The sequence below is a fragment of the Panthera uncia genome, chromosome B4, assembly GCF_023721935.1.
Source record: "Panthera uncia isolate 11264 chromosome B4, Puncia_PCG_1.0, whole genome shotgun sequence".
NCBI lineage: Eukaryota > Metazoa > Chordata > Mammalia > Carnivora > Felidae > Panthera > Panthera uncia.
In genome coordinates, this window is record NC_064809.1 from 108,835,472 (window position 1) to 108,855,320 (window position 19,849).

The 19,849-nt window shown below is 43.6% G+C and overlaps 1 long non-coding RNA gene across 4 annotated transcripts in view; it reads left to right on the forward strand.

Annotated features, from left to right (window-relative positions):
• LOC125919395 (uncharacterized) overlaps positions 1 to 19,849 on the forward strand; it is a 46,049-nt gene that overhangs the window by 20,315 nt on the left and 5,885 nt on the right. The window contains exon 3 of one of the 4 annotated variants that reach the window (XR_007456757.1): positions 5,185 to 5,278. The exons of 2 other annotated variants lie outside the window; for them this stretch is intronic. This is a non-coding gene — a long non-coding RNA (uncharacterized LOC125919395). Of the gene's footprint in view, positions 1 to 5,184; positions 5,370 to 19,849 lie in introns of those variants that run through there. One more of the 4 variants, XR_007456755.1, reaches the window with a different exon arrangement.

Here is a 19,849-nt window from a genome sequence, read left to right on the forward strand (position 1 = left end):
GTGAGGCTCGTCCAACTACCTCCTACCAGGATGCTGGGTTATAAAGGAGCTTCAGGTGACACCTTTTTAAGGGTCTATGTCTTCCACTAGGATACTTTGGAATCCTAAGGAATGATTTTATAATGGTAGAATTTCCACAACAAGAAGCACTTGGTTGGGGATAAAGATTGGCTCCACTGGTCCTCAAGCCCTTTGTACTCACCGGGCCAGCCACTACTCAAATGACACAAGGTCAGCCAGTTGGGATTAGGGCAGTGGCCATAAATCCTGATTCCTAAGGTCACGAGTTCCTGGAGTCCATCAGGGGTAATAGGACTTCTCTCTTGCTACGTGCCATACAGTCAGAGTGGGAGCCTTGCAGAGACAACCTGTACCTTGCTTTTTGATCTTTAATAACCTGAGATGTTGCTGCTAGCTATCTAACCAATTTCTGCAACTGCCACCATAAGAACGTGACAGACTTTGGACTCATAAAATCCTGAGTTCAAGTCCCTACATCCAAGTTGGCCACTCCCTAGCTTTGTGGTTCAGGTCAAGCTACTTAGTCTCACTGATCTTCAGGTTTTTCATCAGGAACAAGGCTGATCATTATCCCGCTTTGAAGGATTGCCGTGCGGCTTAACCACATGGAGTGTGTGAGAGCCCCTTGCCCAAAGTCTGAAATATAGCAGGTGCTGACCAAACATTCTTTTCCCTCTTCTTTCCCTTCCTCTCTCACACAGCCAGGACAATGGGGACAGGCACAGCCTGGACAGCTCAGCCCCTTCCACAAATGGCTCTCTCTGTTCTCACAAGATTAGCATCTCTAATAGGATCAGGAATTCTGCTAATTCATTGATCATTAATCCTGAGGTGTACAACTAATCTCTTCTGATTTGTGCAGATCCAAGCAAATGCTTTCTTAGGGTGTACATTTAATTTTTTTAAGTTTATTTATTTCGAGAGAGAGAGAATCCTAAGTGAGCACCATGCTGTCAGCACAGAGCCCAACGCAGGGCTCAATCCCATGAACCACGAGATCATGACATGACCTGAGCTGAAATCAAGAGTTGGATGCTTAACCGACCTACGCCCCAGGGTGTACACTTATCATTGTTATTTTGTTGCTATCCAGTGGGAAGGTCGAATTTTATCCCACCAGACATTGTCCAAGCAGATCCCTTGTTCGACAATGAAAGTTCACTGAATCCAGGAGCTATGCAAAGTAGACACACAAAAAAGTTGTTTAAACCAAGATAGGACACTTCGCTGCAAACGATCCCACTGTATCTCTGGTAGAATTGTGGGAACAAATCAGTAAGAAGCCAGGTGCCTAAGAAGGCTACGAGTAGTGGGGAAAAAGAAGCCAAACAGTCTATATATTTAAAATAAATTAATAAAATAAAACAAAGTAAAAGAAAAGAAAATGCGAGTGGCCAGTCAGGGTGAGGGAGAAAAGAACCCTCAATCTGAAGGTGCAAAGGCTGGAGAAAGTTCTGATCTAAAACTCTGATAGGGGCTCAGAAGGGAAAGTTCTCCCGACACACAGGCCATTTATATTTCTGAACGGCGGCCACCTTCCCCGTAAGTGTGTTTCTGTCATGCTAAGTGTAGAAGTGTCCCGTTCTTCCAGGCCTGGTCTTCTCTGCAGTGTGGCCTACGCGTAGTGCAGTTTACATCTAACTGATATAAGAAATCTGTGTCTTTGTAACTGAGCCAGCGTTAAACAATCAGACTTGCAGTATTTTTATTTTTCACGGTCTGCGGTACAACGTAACAGAGACAGCTATCAAGGAAGCCATCATTTAGACCAAACATGATCTTGAGAGATTCCACAGAGATGTTTCTAAACTTGACCCAAATGGGTCTTCTGAACCCTTGGGGGAGGCAGATCATGGATTTTAATGCTTTTACTGCCAAGTGTCCTTGCTGTGTTATTTTAGAAAACTTTTTAATCAAACAGGTGTACGTGTTGATGGTGAAAAATTTGATAGCTAAATAAATATCACCCGTTATTTCATTAACTGATGATAATGCTATCATTGTTACTTTCTTTTTCTTTGAAAACTATGCTTACAAAAAATAAAACCGTGTTTGTATTTTTAATGTAAAAGTTTAATAAAAAAATGTGAAAAGGAAGAAAAAAGCATCCATAATTATGCAACCTTAACTACTATCAGAATTTTGGTAATTTTTTGTCAGGTACTGTTTCCCTCTCTATGCATACTTTTCCTTCTTTAACATGGCAACATATATACCACCTGTATACAAACTATATGTACAATCTGGTACTGTGACATTTTTACCTGACATTGCCACAAGTTTTCAAGATTACAAGGTTTCTCTTCATCTTTATTTCTAAAGTCACCCTAATATCACAGACTAGTTGTACTGTTGCTTGTATTTAACTCTTTCCCTATAGTTTATATATATATATATATATGTGTGTGTGTATATATATATGTATATATGTATATATACATATGTATATACACATATATATACGTATATATACATATGTATATACACATATGTATATATACGTATATATATGTGTGTGTATAAAATTGTTCTAGATTCTGTTGTTAAAAACACCACTCTGTCAAACTAGTACAACCATATTATATTTTTTCTCTCTTTTTTTTAAGTTTCTTTATTTTATTTTGAGAGAGAGAGAGTGCATGAGCAGCAGAGGGGCAGAGAGAGGGGGAGAGAGAGAATCCCAAACAGGTTCCTCACTGTAAACACAGAGCCTGACACAGGGCTCAGTCCCACAAACCATGAGATCATGACCTGAGCCGAAATCAAGAAGTCAGACGCTTAACCAATTGAGCCACCCAGGTGCCCCAGTAACAATATAATAAAAAGAATTTTTTTAAGATCCTGGAAACGGTATGATTTTGTTACCTCAGTTGTTTCTTTTTCTTTTTTAATTAAAAACAATTTTTTTAAGTTTATTTTGGGAGAGACAGAGTGTGAGTGGGAGAGAAGCAGAGGGAGAGGGAAAATCTCAAGCTTGGGCTTGAACTCAAGAAACTGTGAGATCATGACCTGAGCGGAAACCAAGAGTCAGATGCTCAACCCACTGAGCCATCCAGGCGCCCCACCTCAGTTGTTTCTATTTACATAACAGACATGTATTGAGGGCAGGGTGCTGGGATACCAGAATGAATGAGCTATAGGCCCTGTACTCAGGAGACCGTAGTGGAGACAGGATATAGTGGAGACAGATGCTTATACGACATATTGTACTTCACCTTGAGAAGTACAATAACAGAAGTTAGTGCCAAGTTCTATGAGCTAATGCCTAAAAAATCATTTGCACGATCCCCAGCTCACAGTAAATGCTCAATAACAAAGTGACAACAATGACGATGATTGTGGGCATCGAATTTCTGACAGGATCATTTAAATGCTGGTCTCCATGATTCGTATTTATAGAAAAATAAATAAAAGCAAGACAGTAACAGAAAGTGCTCCTTGAATTATAAAACTTAATGATAACCCATATATGTCCAGCCTATGCCGGCAAACAGCAGAGATTATCACATTCCTTCTAATTGCTAAAACATAATTCCCCGTGGAGCAGAAGCTCCTTCCATAGAAATGTTCTAGTGCCGTGATGTCATCCTAGCTTGAATGCTGTCACACGGAATGGCTTTGCTCTTCTGAATATGACATGGGTCAGACAGAGCTATTTTCAGAGAAGAGGTCTTTTATTTCTTTTGGTTTCTTTAAAATATATATAATATATATGTTAGATATATATTACATATAATATATTTAAAAAATCAAACTTTGGCAAATCAAGGCAGATACGAGAACTCTAAAATTTTCCATGGATGGGATTTTTTTTCTGCATTTAATTCCGGATTCCCATCATTGCCTTTAGCAGCCAGGTCTGCTGACCTGAACAATGGTTAATGTTTAAAAAGGTACAGCATGTTCTGGTTCACAGCCCTGCTCATTTCCTCTTCCTGATGGTGCTGTTGTGATTGCAGGACTCAAGTAAGGCTTTCATTACATGCGAATACATGAGAAATGATGCTCAACTCACAGCAAGTGGGAGATTAACGTTGCCTGAAGATAATGTATAGCCTTAAGGAAACACTTGAATGGGTTTGGACCTCTACGGGGATAGGTTTACTGTAGTACATGGAAATCGTCCACAGCCACCACTGAAATATGCAGCAGGATTCCCGGCAGGAAATGGAGGAAATGCTGCATTAAACCGAAAGCACAGTGGGATTTAAATAAGCCAAATATAGACTGTCTGGTGAGAATCTGATCAGGGCACTGCTGGCATTGGCTCACCCTCTCATCTACAGTAGCAAAAAGAATTACACGGCCTGCCCATCAAATCCAGAAAACAAAGTGCTTTGGAGTCCTCCAACTACCTCCTCTTTCGTTTATTGATCCTATTCTCGCTAATGCCCTCTGCGATGTTCCCTGAGAGCAGTACAGGGCAGCTGCTGACATTTCCCATAAATGATGTGCTCAGTCTTCTTCCTACAGACCCAATCAGTTCCACACCCTTAAACTTTTACTCAACACTCAACTCTGCTGAGAAGCATTCCCTGATTACCTTGTCGTTCTTCCTTGTCACTGCCAAGCCTCAAGTTGTCTGTCCGTTGATTTGCTCCCTAATCATGGCTGGGCATTTAATATGCTCAGCATTAGGCTCAGTCCTGCGGCCACATGATGAGTAAGGCCCCAGTCACTGCCCTCACGGAGGTCACAGTCCACACACACAAAAATAGCCTAATAAAATGTGATAAGGGCAATGGTTGAGACAGGCACACGGAAACGCAAAGACATTCATCCTCTTGGGTGTCAGAAGGTTTCCTGAAAAAGCTGATGTTAGAGTTGGGTCTCCCAGGATAGGTAGAAGTTGCGCAGGTAAAGGAAGGTGGGGAGAAGCAAGAGGAAGGCAGGCCAGAGACAGGCAGGGCAGGCCCTGTGTGCCGCGTTGCGCGTGGGTATATTAGTCATCTCCTTGCTGATGAGACGTCCTCTGAATTTGGGTTCTTTGCGTACAATTGAATTATAAGCTCTTCTGGGGACCATAGTCCCTACTTAGTTTGCCTTCTTCCCCACAGGTCTGCTCTTGGCCCTACTATTTTCTAAAACACTAAAGAGTGTGCTCCTCCATCCTGGGCAACACTGCCCACTCTCTGCTCACCTCCTGCGCATTCTGTCCCCCAGCGCCGGCAAGACCGTGTGGCCGTGGAAAGATGCGTCAGGCTCTCAGCTGCAACCTAAGACCCAGGAAGACATGCATGTCTGTGACTCAAAGCAAGTATGTGCTGCTTACATGGAGGGACCATTCAAACCACTTAGCCCGAAATTCCGCAGCCCTCATTAGATGCCTACATCTTTCCGCTCTTTCATATTCTTAGCCTTTGTGATAATTTACATTCTATATTCAAAACCTCTGCCCCAATAATTCTATTATAAGTTCATTGGACAATTAAAAACATGTACTCAGCAAGTATGGAAAAGAAGTTTGAATCATCCTGCAGAAGCCAAGCGATCGTTGTTTAAAAGTGGGATCTTAAAAGCCCCCTTTTATTGATAGGATTGCTGGCTACCTCAAGAATTGCAAGTGTTGGGTGGTCGCTGTTGTCTCTTGATCCACTTGATTTTATCTAAAGCTAGAAATAGGGGGAACACAGGCCGGTGTTTTACAAACCTTTGAGAGCTTTGTGGAGTCCCTCTGCTTCACAGCGGGCAGACTGGATGCCTGAGACTGACATGGGGGCGTGGGCTGTGTGCATTGCTCTGGCTGCGCATTTGGCCTCTCGGTAAAAAGACCGCCACATTCCAAGATGGCAAAATTGCCTCTGTTGTGGATGGTTAAATCCTAACCCCTTTTCCCACTGCCTGGGGTCAGGGGTGGAGGAGAGACAGAGGCAGAACAACAACAACAACAGGGCAAACTCGGTAGAAAAAAAAAATGGAGAGAGAAAGCACCAAACAAGTTTTACAGGCTTTGCTGCTCCAACACTGTCATTTCAAGGTCATGGCTTTGGAATGACAGAGGCGGCAGCTTTCCAGCCCAGCACTCCTGGATGCAAACAGCCAGGATCTAGCTTGCCTCTGGAGACAAAAAAGAAAAATCCTGGAACTTGGAGGCAGGTGGGGAATTTTGGCCACTGACACCAGAGTTTCTGGGATGACCGAATGCTGCTTGGAAACCTTTGTTTCTCATGGCCCACTAGCAAGGCCCAAGTCATATAGTGTGAAAATTAAACGAATGGCCGGTTTAAAATTCCCCAGCCAGCCTTTCCAAACCCGGGTGATCTTCTAACAAGCAGACACTTCACGCAGGAGGCGGTTAAATAAAGCCACGTGCCAACCGAGGCCTGCATCGATGAGCAGGAGAAAGGCACGTAGTATTTCCTTACCCAGTTAAACTGCACATGCCCAGGGAAAGTCATCCATTTCAAGCACATTAGAACGTGTTTGTGAGGGGCGCCTGGGTGGCTCCATTGGTTAAGCATCCGACTCTTGATTTTGGCTTGGGTCACAATCTCATGTGCGCGAGACTGAGACCCTCACATCGAGCTCTGCGCTGTCAGCATGGAGACTGTTTGGGATTCTTTCTCTCCCTCTCTCTGCCCCTCCCCTGCTCTCTCTCTCAAAATAAATAAACAAAACTTAAAAGAACCTGTATGTGAACCCTCTGGCAAAGCAAATAATGCTTCCTGATTGGCTTTTGGTCCAAGCCTCAGTGTCCTTATTAGTATATCAGAGATGTTGACACCTAACTCAATAACACAGTTAGGAGACTGCACAAGATAAGATTTTCAAGCCCTCCCCTCCGTAGGCACCTAAGGGTGATTTGCTTCTACCTTTTCTCCTACTGACTCTTACTGCTCTTACCCTCTTGGCAGCTGATTGCATAACAAACTCAGGGCACTTTGTTCATCTTTTCTCACCCAGAAGGTTCTCAGAACTCACTGGGGACAGGAACCACGTCAGATGCGCTTCCCACCGAGGACAGCACCAAGTAGAGAGACCGTAGGTGCGGGGCAGATACGCTTCTATACCCACAACGAATCTCTTCCCTCTTGTGTGACTTTTCAATAACATGCAAAGGTTGGCGAAGATGAGGAGAATAAAGGCAAGAGGAATGTAGATGAAGTTAAATTTCCTTACACCTTGCAGCCCACTGATGAATACCTGAGACGTGCAGGGTGATATTCCTCAAGGGACTCAAGCTTGCCCTCATGTTAATGCTTCGCTAGAGACCCAAAGCAACCTTAGCCTGACAGTAGCCAGACCTCCAGGATCCTGGAAGTCTTCTTTAACATATGGAAATCCCTTTAGAGACTTCCATTATCTCTACCCACCCTCCCCCCACCTCCACGCTTAAAAATATATAAGCAGTCGTAGCCCACAGTCCCAGTGCAGCTCTTTCTGCCCACGGGCTCTGCCCCTGTGCTGTAATAAAAGCACCTTTCTGCACCCTAAAATGTCTCAAGAATTCTTTCTTGACTGTTGTGCTCAACAACCCCGCATCACTTGATTTCCAATACTCCCACCACCTTTCCCCACATTTAAAGACAGCAGGGCAACAGGAACGTAACTAGAAGGAGAAAAGCATTTCTTAACATGTGCTGATTTATTTAGAGGGTAACGCCTTTATCTCCCAACCAGGATAGCATTACCAGAAAAATTACCCTCTAAATGGCCTTTTACGTTCAGTCCCAGCAAAATGTAAGTTCAAAGCAATTATCTGGCCAAAAGGGCATGTTACAGATAACTCCCCAGCTTTGCTCTCTAATCTTTTGCAAAATACCAGTACCCTTGCAGCTGCCTTATTGACACCAGTCAACCCCCAGGCAAGGAATGTCTGAGGACACTTGGACTTCTACAGACAGATGACCCCTCTAGACATACAGAAGGACATTCGAGATTGCCACGTCTTTCATTTCACAGATGAGTAAGCGGAAGCCAGAGAAGTTATGTTTTGCCCAAGATCACAGGCTAGTTGGAGGTTGAGCCAGATAAAAAACACAAAAACAAAAACAAAAACAAAAACAAAAACAAAAACAAAAACAAAAACCATGGCCAGGGGTTTCTGGCCCAACTGATTGGTTCAATAAATGTTGATTAAATGTCTACAATGTGCTTAATATGTTGAAGAAAGAGACATGCATGACAAGATCCTTGTACTCAGGGGTCATATAGTCTAAGAGGGGGTAAGAGACAAGAGAAACAGCCAATTATACAACAATGGAGTCATGGATGTAAGGGGTCCTAGGAGGGCCAGGTGAGAAGAGTGAGGCACTCGGTTGGGGCTCAAAATTCAAGGGACCCCAAAGCCTCAGTAACCAAGATAAAGACTCTTATCATGCTAAAATTTGCTTCTGACTCCAGTGTGGAACAACAAACACCATTGTTGCTCCTCTGTTTACCATGTTAATATTTTGCTCATTGTGGATTTTTGGCATCAGTGACGGTTGTTTAAAATATTACGTTCAGATATTCTTTATTTTGATGACTGAGTTTTTCTGGTTCCCCCCTCTGGAATTCTGCACCTTTAGACAAGAGCCTCATTCTAGTTTCCAGGGGAGTCTAACGGAGGCTGAGTGGGGAAGGGAGGAAAAGAAGGGTCCTTTAGGGGAGTTCCAGCAGAGGTATGAGGTTTCCAGATTCTGCTTCCTTGAGAACTACATGTTCAAAGAGAGCCCCATCAGGGGAGAGGTAGGACGTTTTCGGCCAGAGCAGCTCAGTTTGGACCTGTTCTGTTTGCTAACATTTTGTGTAAGGGCTGGTCAAATTCCTAATTTGATAGAAAGGGATTCTTAGGTCTAAAAGCTGAAAAGTTCAGGGGCCCCTGGGTGGCTCAGTAGGTTAAGCGTCCCACTTCAGCTCAGGTCATTATCTTGCAGTCCCTGATCTTGTTGATCCCCGCTGACAGCTCAGAGCCCGGAGCCTGCTTCGGATTCTTTGTCTCCATCTCTCTCTGCCCCTCCCCATTTGCTCTCTGTCTGTCTCTCTCTCTCAAAAATAAATAAACATTCAAACAAATAAAAGGAAAATAAAAGCTGAAAAGCTCTTACAGCAGCGAGAAAATATTCGATTCAAATACATAAGGCCTATCACATGTGACACAGGGCCCAAGCGAGGGGCTGAAAGACAGAGTAGACACATGGATCAGGCAAGCATCAGCCCGGAGGAGAGACAGAGTGTGCAGAGCACATGGGATGCTGACTGACTCACCAGAGTCACCCTGGGTGGCAGAGGTCAGCTGTGGCACTCCTCCCAGGCTCCTTCTATAGCGCCTGTTAGCAGACTCGCTCGACAGACACGTCTGGTCATTTTACTGGACCAAATGGTTTGCATCCCCTTATTTGTCCACCAAAGAGAGGCTCTAAAAAGATAATTCAAAAAAAAATTGGCTATCACAACAGAAAGTCTGCGATCCTTAGACAAATGCTGACTGGATCACGAGGGGGAACGACAGATCCCTTAGAAACGATTCCTAAAACTGAATCAGGTATAATGCAGCCAGATTTGGGGTGGGGGGGCACCACATTCCACAACTCCGGGGGGGGGGGTGACTTCCCAGTGGAGTCTGTGTGAATGGCTCCCCCTGGAGTCATGCTATCCACAGTTGACGATACAGGGCCGCTCTCATTTATGACGGCTGCCTAGATATCCCCTAGGAGGTAATGTGTCCACATTTGGCTAATTCGTGCATCCTAATTCAAACCATTTGGTTCTTTCGGTTTTAGTAAGCTAGAGTCTCAAATTCTGAAAAAATTCTTGAGCAAGACTGTTCGATTTTCACTCTTGGATCCCTGGAATCATTAGGGAAGAAGGAAGTACGTATGCATAGCGACAAGCAATCAAAGTGACTTGGAAATCCAGGAAGTCACTAAAAGTAGTCAGCTAAGAAAGATTTCAAGGTCAGAGTCAAACTTCTTATACTGCTTGGGTTTTAAACACAACAAATTTGATAAGATCAAGTTTCGGGGGAGAAGATGTAAAAACGGACTCTCATAAACTCCCAGCAAGATTGGTATTTCTCAAAGGCTATGTGGGGCTATGTGTTTAAAATTTAAATTATATGCGTACCAATGATTTTAAAGCAGGTTCTAAACCTACGTCTACAGTGACCCCACCAAAAGTACATATGAATACAGGAAAAGAATGTGTTTATATGCATTTAAATGATGGTTCTCCAGGGGCATGTGGGTGGCTCAGTCAATTAAGCATCCCACTCTTGATTTTGACTCAGTGCTTGATCTCACGAACCATGAGACCATGACCTGAGCCAGGCTCTATGCCTAGGATTCTCTCTCCCTCTCTCTCTGCCCCTCTTCCACTTGTGCACATATATGCACTCTCTTGCTCTCTCTCAAATAAATAAACTTTTTTTTTTAAGATGGTTCTCTGGGTAGTGTGGTGATGGGTGATTTTTCCCCCAGCTTTACTGAGGTACAATTGACCTAAAATATCGTATAAATATAAGGTGTACAATGTGTGGATTTGATACACTAATATATTGCAAAATAATTACCACCAGAACTTGAACTAACAACCACCGTGTTACATAATTACCATTTCTTTTGGGGGGGGGGTGGTGAGAACATTCAAGATCTATTAGCAACTTTCAAGGATACAAATACAGTATTATTAGCTATAATCACCATGCTACACATCTGATACCCAGAACTTATAACTGGAAGCTTATATCCTTTGACAGACATTTCCCCATTTTCCCCACACACTAGCCCCTAGTAACTACCCTCTACTCCTTCTTCGATCAGCATTTTTAGATTTCACTTATAAGTGATATCATCTGGTATCTGTCTTTCTCTATCGGACTTACATCACTTAGCATATGCCTTCAAGATCTATCCCTATTGTCAAAGATGGCAGGATTTCCTTCTTCCTAATGGCTGAATAATAGGCCATTTTTTATTTATGGGTGTGTCTCACACCCCAATTCTCTTATTTTACTTTTCTATTTTCTAAAAATGTGTTCACTCAACATTTATTCAGCACCTGTCACTTGCAAGGGGCTGTTCCAGGTAGAGGAGATACAGTGGCCAAAATCATGGCATTTAGATTCTAATTGGGGGGGGGGTGTCTAGGCAACAAAGGAAACACATAAAATGTGTAGTTACATGGAGAAAATAAAGTAGAGAAGCACATCAGGAGTACTGGGGAGGGGGTGGCTCAAGAAAGGCCTCAGAGAAAGGTGATATAAAGGTGATATTTAAGCAAAGGCTGAAAGGAAGAGACAGAGTCAGCCTTTTGGTGTCCGTGGAGAATGCGTTCCATGCAGAAGAAATGACATTGCAAAGGCCCCGAGTGGGAGGAGAGTAAATAAAGCAGGGGAAGCAACAGGACCTGAGGTTAGAAAGGCAAGGGGACCGATTATGTGAGATTCAAAGATCTTTACAAGAAGTTTGCTTTTACTCAGAGATGGAAAGCTACTGTCTGATTTTGAGCAGAAGACTTACAGTATCTGGCACATTCTTCAATGGTATCACTCTGGTGGTGTAGTGGATCAAGGGTAGAAACAAGACCAGTCGTGAAGATATTTCAATAATCCAGGCAAGATGTTCTGGTGGCTCAGACTAGAGTGATGGTGACTGCGGTACAGGACTGGATATATGCTGACAGTGTGGCCAACAGGATTTGCAAGTTTGAGAGACAAAGAGAGATCAAGGAAGGTTCCAAGGTTTCTGGCCTAGTGGGAGTTGCCATTGACTGAGGTAAGGACATCTGTAAGAGGAGCAGATTGGGACGAAGTTGTGCACATGTCAGTTGTGAACATGTTATATTTGCAATGTCAAGGGGTGGTGGGATTTGGAGTCTGGGGGGAAAGCAAGAGAAGGAGCCTAGGCCTGGAGTTACATTTGTGTTTGTCAGCATGTGTATGATGTTAAGGCCACGACACTGGAGACTGGGTTTAAACAGTGAAGCGGTATCCAAACCCTGCCTCCTGGGAGGCCAATTCCTGTGCAAGAGAAAGGAGGGCAGGGCTTGTGGCCATATTGGAAGGTGGATGGATATAGCAGTGGGGATAGTAGAAATGGTCTGGTTACATCTATTTCTTACTGAAATAAGAAGCAAGTATTGAGAAGATAAACAGGGAGGGTGCCCCTGGGTGGCTCAGACAGTTGAGCATTTGACTTCAGATCAGGTCATGATCTCACGGTTCCTGAGTTCGAGCCCTGTGTCGGGCTCTGTCTTTGCTGACAGCTCAGAGCCTGGAGCTTGCTTCACATTCTGTGTCTCCCTCTCTCTGTCCCTCCCCTGTTGGTGCTCTGTCTCTCTCTCAAAAATAAATTAAAAAAAAAAAAAAGAAGATAAATAGGTATTAGTTAAGGACAAAAAAAGAAAGAAAGCTTAGATATGCATTAACTTTCACTTGGCAACATCATTTCCAGGAATTTTTGTTAAGAAAATGATTGGGGGTTGGGCAGGGAGGGGGGTTTCCTGTTTGGCTCAGTCTGTAGAGCATGCGACTCTTGATCTTGGGGTCATGAATTTAAGCCCCATGTTGGGGGTAGAGTTTATTTACAAGAGAAAGAAAGAAAGAAAGAAAGAAAGAAAGAAAGAAAGAAAGAAAGAAAAGAAGGAAAGAAAGAAGGAAAGAAAGAAAGAGAAAAGAAAAGAAAAAGAAAATGATCAAGGGGGCACCTGGGTGGCTTAGTTGGTTGGGTGTTAAACTCTTGATTTCAGGTCAGGTCATGATCTCACAGTTCATGGGTTCGAGCTCCAGGCTGACAGTGTGGAGCCTGCTTTGGATTCTCTCCCTCCCTCTCTCTCTCTGTTCTTCCCCCACTCTCTCTCTCTCAAAATAAATAAATAAAATTAAAGGAGAAAAAAGAAGAAAAATGACCAAGAAATCTTGCCAGGGCTGTTTATAAGAGTAAGAAATAACAATCTAGGAGACTCACAGTAGCAGATTGGTTATATTTAACAATTAATTAATGCAGCCTTTCCAAGGTATACATTGATATCAAAAGCTATTGACCATATATTTAAAAGAAAAGGAAAGTTTCCATGTTTGTAAAAAAAATTTATTTGTATATACCTATCTATATGTATCTACATGTTTAAAATAGATAATTCTCACCACATTGGATTCTTGATTACCAATTCTTTTTGTTGACTATGTTTTGTGATTTTTCTCTGATGAGCACAATGAGAAATTTGCAACGAGAAAACAACACAAGAATATGCTCAATGTTTCTGTGGCAACTTTAGTTTTTTTGTGATTCTCAAGATGTCCTGCAGCGTCAGCCCCTCTGAGCTTCCTTACATGTAAAGCAAACCCTGGTAAAGTCACAGGTGGCTACATTCTTACCTACACTCCCTGGTCAGCCACACTATTCCCACTAAAAGCACCGCAACTAAAATTAATGGGATATTTTTATCTATATGATAATTTCCTTTAAAATACTTTTGTACAGGGCAGCCTGGGTGGCTCAGTTGGTTAAGCATCTGACTTCAGCTCAGGTCATGATCTCACGGTTTGTGAGTTCAAGCCCCGCATCGGGCTCTGTGCTGCTGACAGCTCAGAGCCTGGAGACTGTTTTGGATTCTCTGTCTCCGTCTCTCTCTGACCCCCCCCTGCTGGTGTGCTCTCCCCTCCTCTCAAAAATAAATAAAGAACATTTAAAAAATTAAAAAAATAAAAAATAAAACAAAATAAAACAAAATAAAATACTTTAGTATAGGTCCTTTGTGTGGGGGCATTAACTCTAATCAATTAACTCATTAACTCAATGCAAGGGGTGACTAATTAGCATGTGGAGAGTCTAGATCGAAATCAACACCATATGCTTGGTTCTAGCACAGAGAGTATACTTACATGAATCAATACCTATGGGTAGTTAATTGACATGAGATGTTAGAAACACTGTTTATGGTGAAATTGTGAGTTAGCAGTGGTGAAACAGGACCCATTGACCTTGCACGGGCCATGTGCTCATGGCCACACCCACTCAGATCTGGGTCTTTCAGCCCTGGGTCCCTCCACTCGATGGAGGACCCTCTGGCCTCATCTAACTCAAATGTCACCTATACAATCCTATGAGTATGTCAGCAGGTCTGCATCAAGTAAGATGGTTTTCTGGTAAGATGCTGGTTGACGTGCCTAGTAGCAGAGAGGGAGCTGTCCAAAGCCATGAGTGTTCATGCCTGCCTGCTTGCCAGCTAAAATGTGTGCATATGTTTGCTTGTTTGAAGTAAACTCTACTCCCAGTGTGGGACTTGAACTCATGACTACCAAGATCAGGAGTCGCACGCTCTCCCTACTAAGCCAGCCGGGTGCCCCTGTGTGCATATGTCTGACCTATTTGCTCTGCGACTTGCTTGGATCATGACATACCAACTAGTTTGGGTCAAATAATGCCCACTGGCTTGTTAGAAGAAACTGCAGTTTACCAGGAAGTACCTCATAGTGTTTTCCTCTTCTTTTTTTAGTCTTTGTTTATTTTTGAGAGACAGAGTGTGAAAGGGGGAGGGGCAAGGAGAGGGAGACACAGAATCAGAAGCAAGCTCCAGGCTCTGAGCTGTCAGCACAGAGCCTGACGCAGGGCTTGAACTCACAAACCGTGAGATCATGACCTGAGCTGAAGTCGGACGTTTAACTGACTGAGCCACCCAGGCGCCCTAACCAGGAAGCACCTCATAATCTCCGCTGACCAGATTGATTTAGGCCATTTGTTACAAATAGAAATAATCATATCATTTAATACATGTAATGGACATTTTCTCAGTAATATATAAGGTGGATGTATACGCATATTTAGAGAATTTTACTACTTTTTTTGACTTGATGTATGCAATTTAAGTTTAAAACAATTTTTTAATGTTGATTTATTTTTGAGAGATAGACAGAGTGAAAGCGGGGGGAGGAGCAGAGAAAGAGGGAGACACAGAACCTGAAGCAGGCTTCAGGCCCTGAGCCGTCAGCACAGAGCCCAACGCGGGGCTTGAACCCATGAACCATGAGATCATGACCTGAGCTGAAGTTGGACGCCTGAGCCACCCAGGCCCCCCGCATAATTTAAGTTTTAAAAGTGTGCTGCCTATGACATAGCTTTAAGACAGCCCTCAGTCATCCCTCTTTTAACCAGATTGCTGTCCCAGACTCCTGCTCTATAGGGATTCTGGCACTTCCCCCGCCCCCACAGGGGATTCTGAGTACTCTTTAGAGGGCCATCTGCTTTGTTTCCACAATGTGCCACTTACCTTTGAAACAGCTGCTCCAGAATTCAAATTTCCAGCCCCAGGTTGTCATTTCTCTGATCCATTTGCTACTTCTGCACTATTAATGTTTGGATTATACTAGATAAATTTGGAGGTTAAAATTGATTCATGCAAATGGATGACTGAATAAGCAATAAAAACATGACCTGGAATAATCTCATGGTTGATATGGCAAAAACATGTTTTATAATCTGTTTAACAGCAAACTTGATACTTCCTGAATGTGTCAACCATCACGCACCCTTTTTTGTTAACAGGGAGAAAAAGGAAAACCATATTTTTCTTCTCAATCACACTCAAGGAAATTGTTAAATGAGAAAATCTGGTCGTCCTCAGTAATACACTTTCTTATGCTTTTCTTTTCATCCTGTCTTTCAAAAAATCATCTCCTTGTGCAAGACTGGAGCAAAGACAACTCTCATACTTGGAATGGTAGCATTTAACCTCATTTGTTATTTGAAATATACCTGCCTGATTCTGACCAGAAATCCAAATGAGCATTGCCAATAATGGGACAGGCTGACATTATGTTCCTTTAGTATGACACACAGAGAGGAACACAGCACCGCTTCTGTGATATTCCTGGAAAAATGCATATACCATCAGAAAGAAACATCATACAAACCCATCCTGAGGGAAATTCTACAAAACAACCAGTGCGAGGTCTGCAAGAATATTGAGGTCATAAAAGGTAAGGAAAGACTGAAGAATACCAAAGAGACATCAAAAGTAAATGTGACACATTATCCTGGATTGGGTCTAGAAAGAGAAGAAACAATTTTTTTTTTTCTGTACATAACAGAACAACAGGTGAAATTTGAATGGGGTGGGTGGATTGCATGGTGATACTGTATAAATGTCAACTTCCTTCTTTTGATGGCTGGACTATGATTATGTAGGAAAATGTCCTTGTCTCCTAGTAAATACACATTGACATTTCTAATGGGAAGTTTCTAGTGTGACATTTCGTGTCTGCAACTTTTAATTATTTCAGGAAAAGAAATAGATGGGGGGAGGGAGAGAGAGATGATAGATGACACAGATGGATAGAAAATGGATGGGTGGATGGATAAATAGCTGATAGGTAGATATGAATGAATAGATATATAAAGAATGATAGATATATAGATGTTGATAAAGCAAAAGTGGCAAGATATTAGCAATTGGGAAACTGGGGTAAAAAAGTATATGGCTTGGTGTTCCTGGGTGGCTCAGTCAGTTAAGCGTCTGACTCTTGATTTTGGGTCAAGTCATGATCTTACGGTTGGTGAGATTGAGCCGCACATCGGGCTCTGCACTGACAGTGCAGGACCTGCTTGGGATTCTCTCTCTCCCTCTCTGTCTGTCTCTCAAAATAAATAAATAAAAACTTTTAAAAAACTAAAAAAAAAAAAAAAAGGAATATGGCATCAGGACACCTGGCTGGCTCAGTTGGTGGACCATGCAACTCTTGATCTCTTGATCTCAGGGTAAATAAAAATCTTTTTAAAAAAAGTATATGGCTTCATATTATTTTCAACTTTTGAAATTATTTTAAAACAAAAAGTAAAAAAGAAAAGAAATATTAAAGAATTTTATAAGGCAACAGCCATTAGGTTATTTGCCATTAGTCTTTTGATTATTTTTTAAGCTTTTAATAAAATTTTTGTTAACATGTATTCATTTTTGAGATTGAGAGAGGCAGAGCATGAGCAGGGAAGGGGCAGAGAGAGAGACACAGAATCTGAAGCAGGCTCCAGGCTCTGAGCTGTCAGCACAGAGCCTGACACGGGGCTCGAACTCGCAGACCATGAGATCGTGACCTGAGCTGAAGTCGGACGCCCAACTCACTGAGCCACCCAGGTGCCCCAATTTTTTAAGCTTTTTTAAAAGTTATTTATCTTGAGAGAGACAGAGAGCATGCGAGTGTGGGCGGGGGGGCGGGGTGTGGGGAGGGTGGCGTGGAGCAGAGAGAGAGAGGGAGAGAAGGAGAATCCCAAGCAGGTTCCACGCAGTCAGTACGCAGAGCCTGATGCGGGGCTCAAACTCACAAAACCATGTGATCATGACCTGAGACAAAATCAAGAGTTGGACATTTGACCAACTGAGCCAGCCAGGTGCCCCAGCATCATTACTCTTAAAATAAGAATGTTCACTATCACCATAAAACATGGCATATATCTCCATCTATGTTATTATATAGAAGATACAGATAGACAGCATCTATGTCTATCTGTCTTGTATATGTACATGTGTATAATTTGCCTGGGATTCTGCAGATCTGCTGAATCAGAACACGGGGGCACTCCGAGGGTGACGATGGCTCACAGCCAGCATGGCACATCACCCTTGAAGCAAGTCTTGTCAGCTTCTGCTTCCTGTCTTCTCTCGCGTCCTATTTCACTCCCTAAGGTGTAAGCGCCTGATGATGAATGCCTCAGGAGAGCTTCCCAAACTGTGTTCCTCAAAACACTAATGTGTCCTCAGAAAACAAAGGAAAATGAAACCAGAAACTCCATCTGGTCTCAGGTCATGATCTCGCAGGTCATGAATTCAAGCCCCGCGTCAGGCTCTGTGCTGACAGCTCAGAGCCTGGAGCCTGCTTCAGATTCTCTCTCTCTCTCTCTCTCTCTCTCTCTCTCTCTCTTTCTGCCCCTCTTCCACTTGTACTGTCTCTCTCTCTCTCTCTCAAAAATAAACAAAACATTAAAAAATAAAAATAAATAGGTTTTTTTTTTGAAGTTTAGTTGACAAACTTTCTGGACATTTATAATACGGATTCATTTATAAATGTTTTACAAACGATTGCCTTCTGGGTAATTGGATATTTTGCAAACATTTTTGGCCATGGAATGCTCCCCCTCCCTTTTAACGGTGATCACATAACATCCAGTGACACTTGTGTCTCTCCTGGCTTCCTTACTCCCAAGGGTGTGCACACCATTCAGGATGCTGAAGAGAACCGCCTAAAGGTGGCCGGGCTTCAGACAGGACTTGGCACAGGACATCTGTGGTTCTCACAGCTCTGCCTTCTTGCATGTGTCCCTTTTATCCACAGGGTGACTTCCCTTGTGTGAATTGTGCAATTTCAAAGTACCGTGAGTGGCACCTGGGTCTGATGCTCCTCCCTTCAGAGTCAGGCGAAGAATAGATCGTACATGTCCTGCCCAGACTGGCCCCGATCCATCCCCAGATCTAGGGAAACCATCCACGGCTCACCCTGTGGCTGTGAGGGTCCCTCTCACATCTGGTGGCTGCACAAAGGATAGGTGGATAGGATGGATGTTTGGCGGAGGGTACCAGAATGTTCTCTGCTGTCAGCGCAGAGCCTGATGTGGGGCTCGAACTCACCAGCCATGAGATCATGACCTGAACCCGAAATCGAGAGTCGGCCGCCTAGCTGACGGAGCCCCCCAGGCGCCCCCGCAAAGTGGACTTCAGACAGCAGAGAACTGAGGGCATTGCGCCTGGCTCAGGTACACCTCTCCCTACACGGAGCCTCCCAGAAGCTCACCGGCTCCTCAGGTGGCTCTATACCTCAGGTCAGCCTGTCCCTGGGTGGGAAGAAGGGGCCGCTGTGTGTGGTCCCCTCCTCCCCAGGCTGGAGCTCGAGGGCGGCCGCAGACCTGCCACCCCAGCTGCTGCTCCCCGAGGAAAGGATAAGCATGGCAGTGCATTGAGTTGCCTTGTCCATTGTTTTTTCCTCTCTTTATTCCTGTGCTTTCCCACCATTGAGTGTGTCTTTCTCCTTGGGGCCACCCAGATTTCCTCCAGCCCTGGCCTCTAGGAGCACACCTATTCAGGACACTTCTGAAAAGACCACTGAACACAGATTGCTCGCCAGTCCCACAGCCCCCCCCCCCCCATTGAATTCCAAAGGTTATTTTCTTTAAGCCTTCATCTCGACCTTTTGCCTCATAATTTTGAAGTAAAATCCTTCTCGAGACAGGTCCTCACCAAGTGCTAAGAACTAAACAATGAGGCATTATTCCACTAGCGGTGGTTTCCAAATAGCATTGGCGAAGTCGAGTGTGTGTAAGTGACTTAGCAGGGGTCAGCCAGGCTGCAGCGGAGGAGACTCGAGTGGGAGGTAAACCTCCGAGCTTTAGCCTGAGCTAATGCAAGCGAGGAACAGAAAATTAACAGAGGTTGAGTTTTCCTTCTTTTCTTGTGAACTCGTTACCGTCACAAGTCCAGTGCTTTCATGTAACTCTAGCTGGCTCTGAAGGTGGGCCATCCCTCATTCATCACTCAAAGGACGTGACAACTTCCAGGGCTCAGGCCTGCTCACTGTAGGACGGCGCCCGGCGCCCGACCCACGACAGATGCCCAGTGAGGTGTTCTCTCTCCGCTTCCTTCCTCCTCTGTCTTCCTTGACCCAAAGCGCTGCCCCAGAAGAAAAGATCCAAGCAATCACCGAAAATTAATAGCAAGTGACTCCCACAGCTGCTCTCCTGTTACCCTTCTTACAATCATCAGTGTCTTATAATTAGGTCACTACCTAATTCATCGGATAAATTACTATATACACATGTACTTTTAATGTGAGCTCTTTGACAGCTCAGTTCAAAATAGTGACAAGAGCTGAGAACCTCGGGCTTTCTCCTCACCATCAAGTGCTTGCTCCTCTCTTAAGTCAACC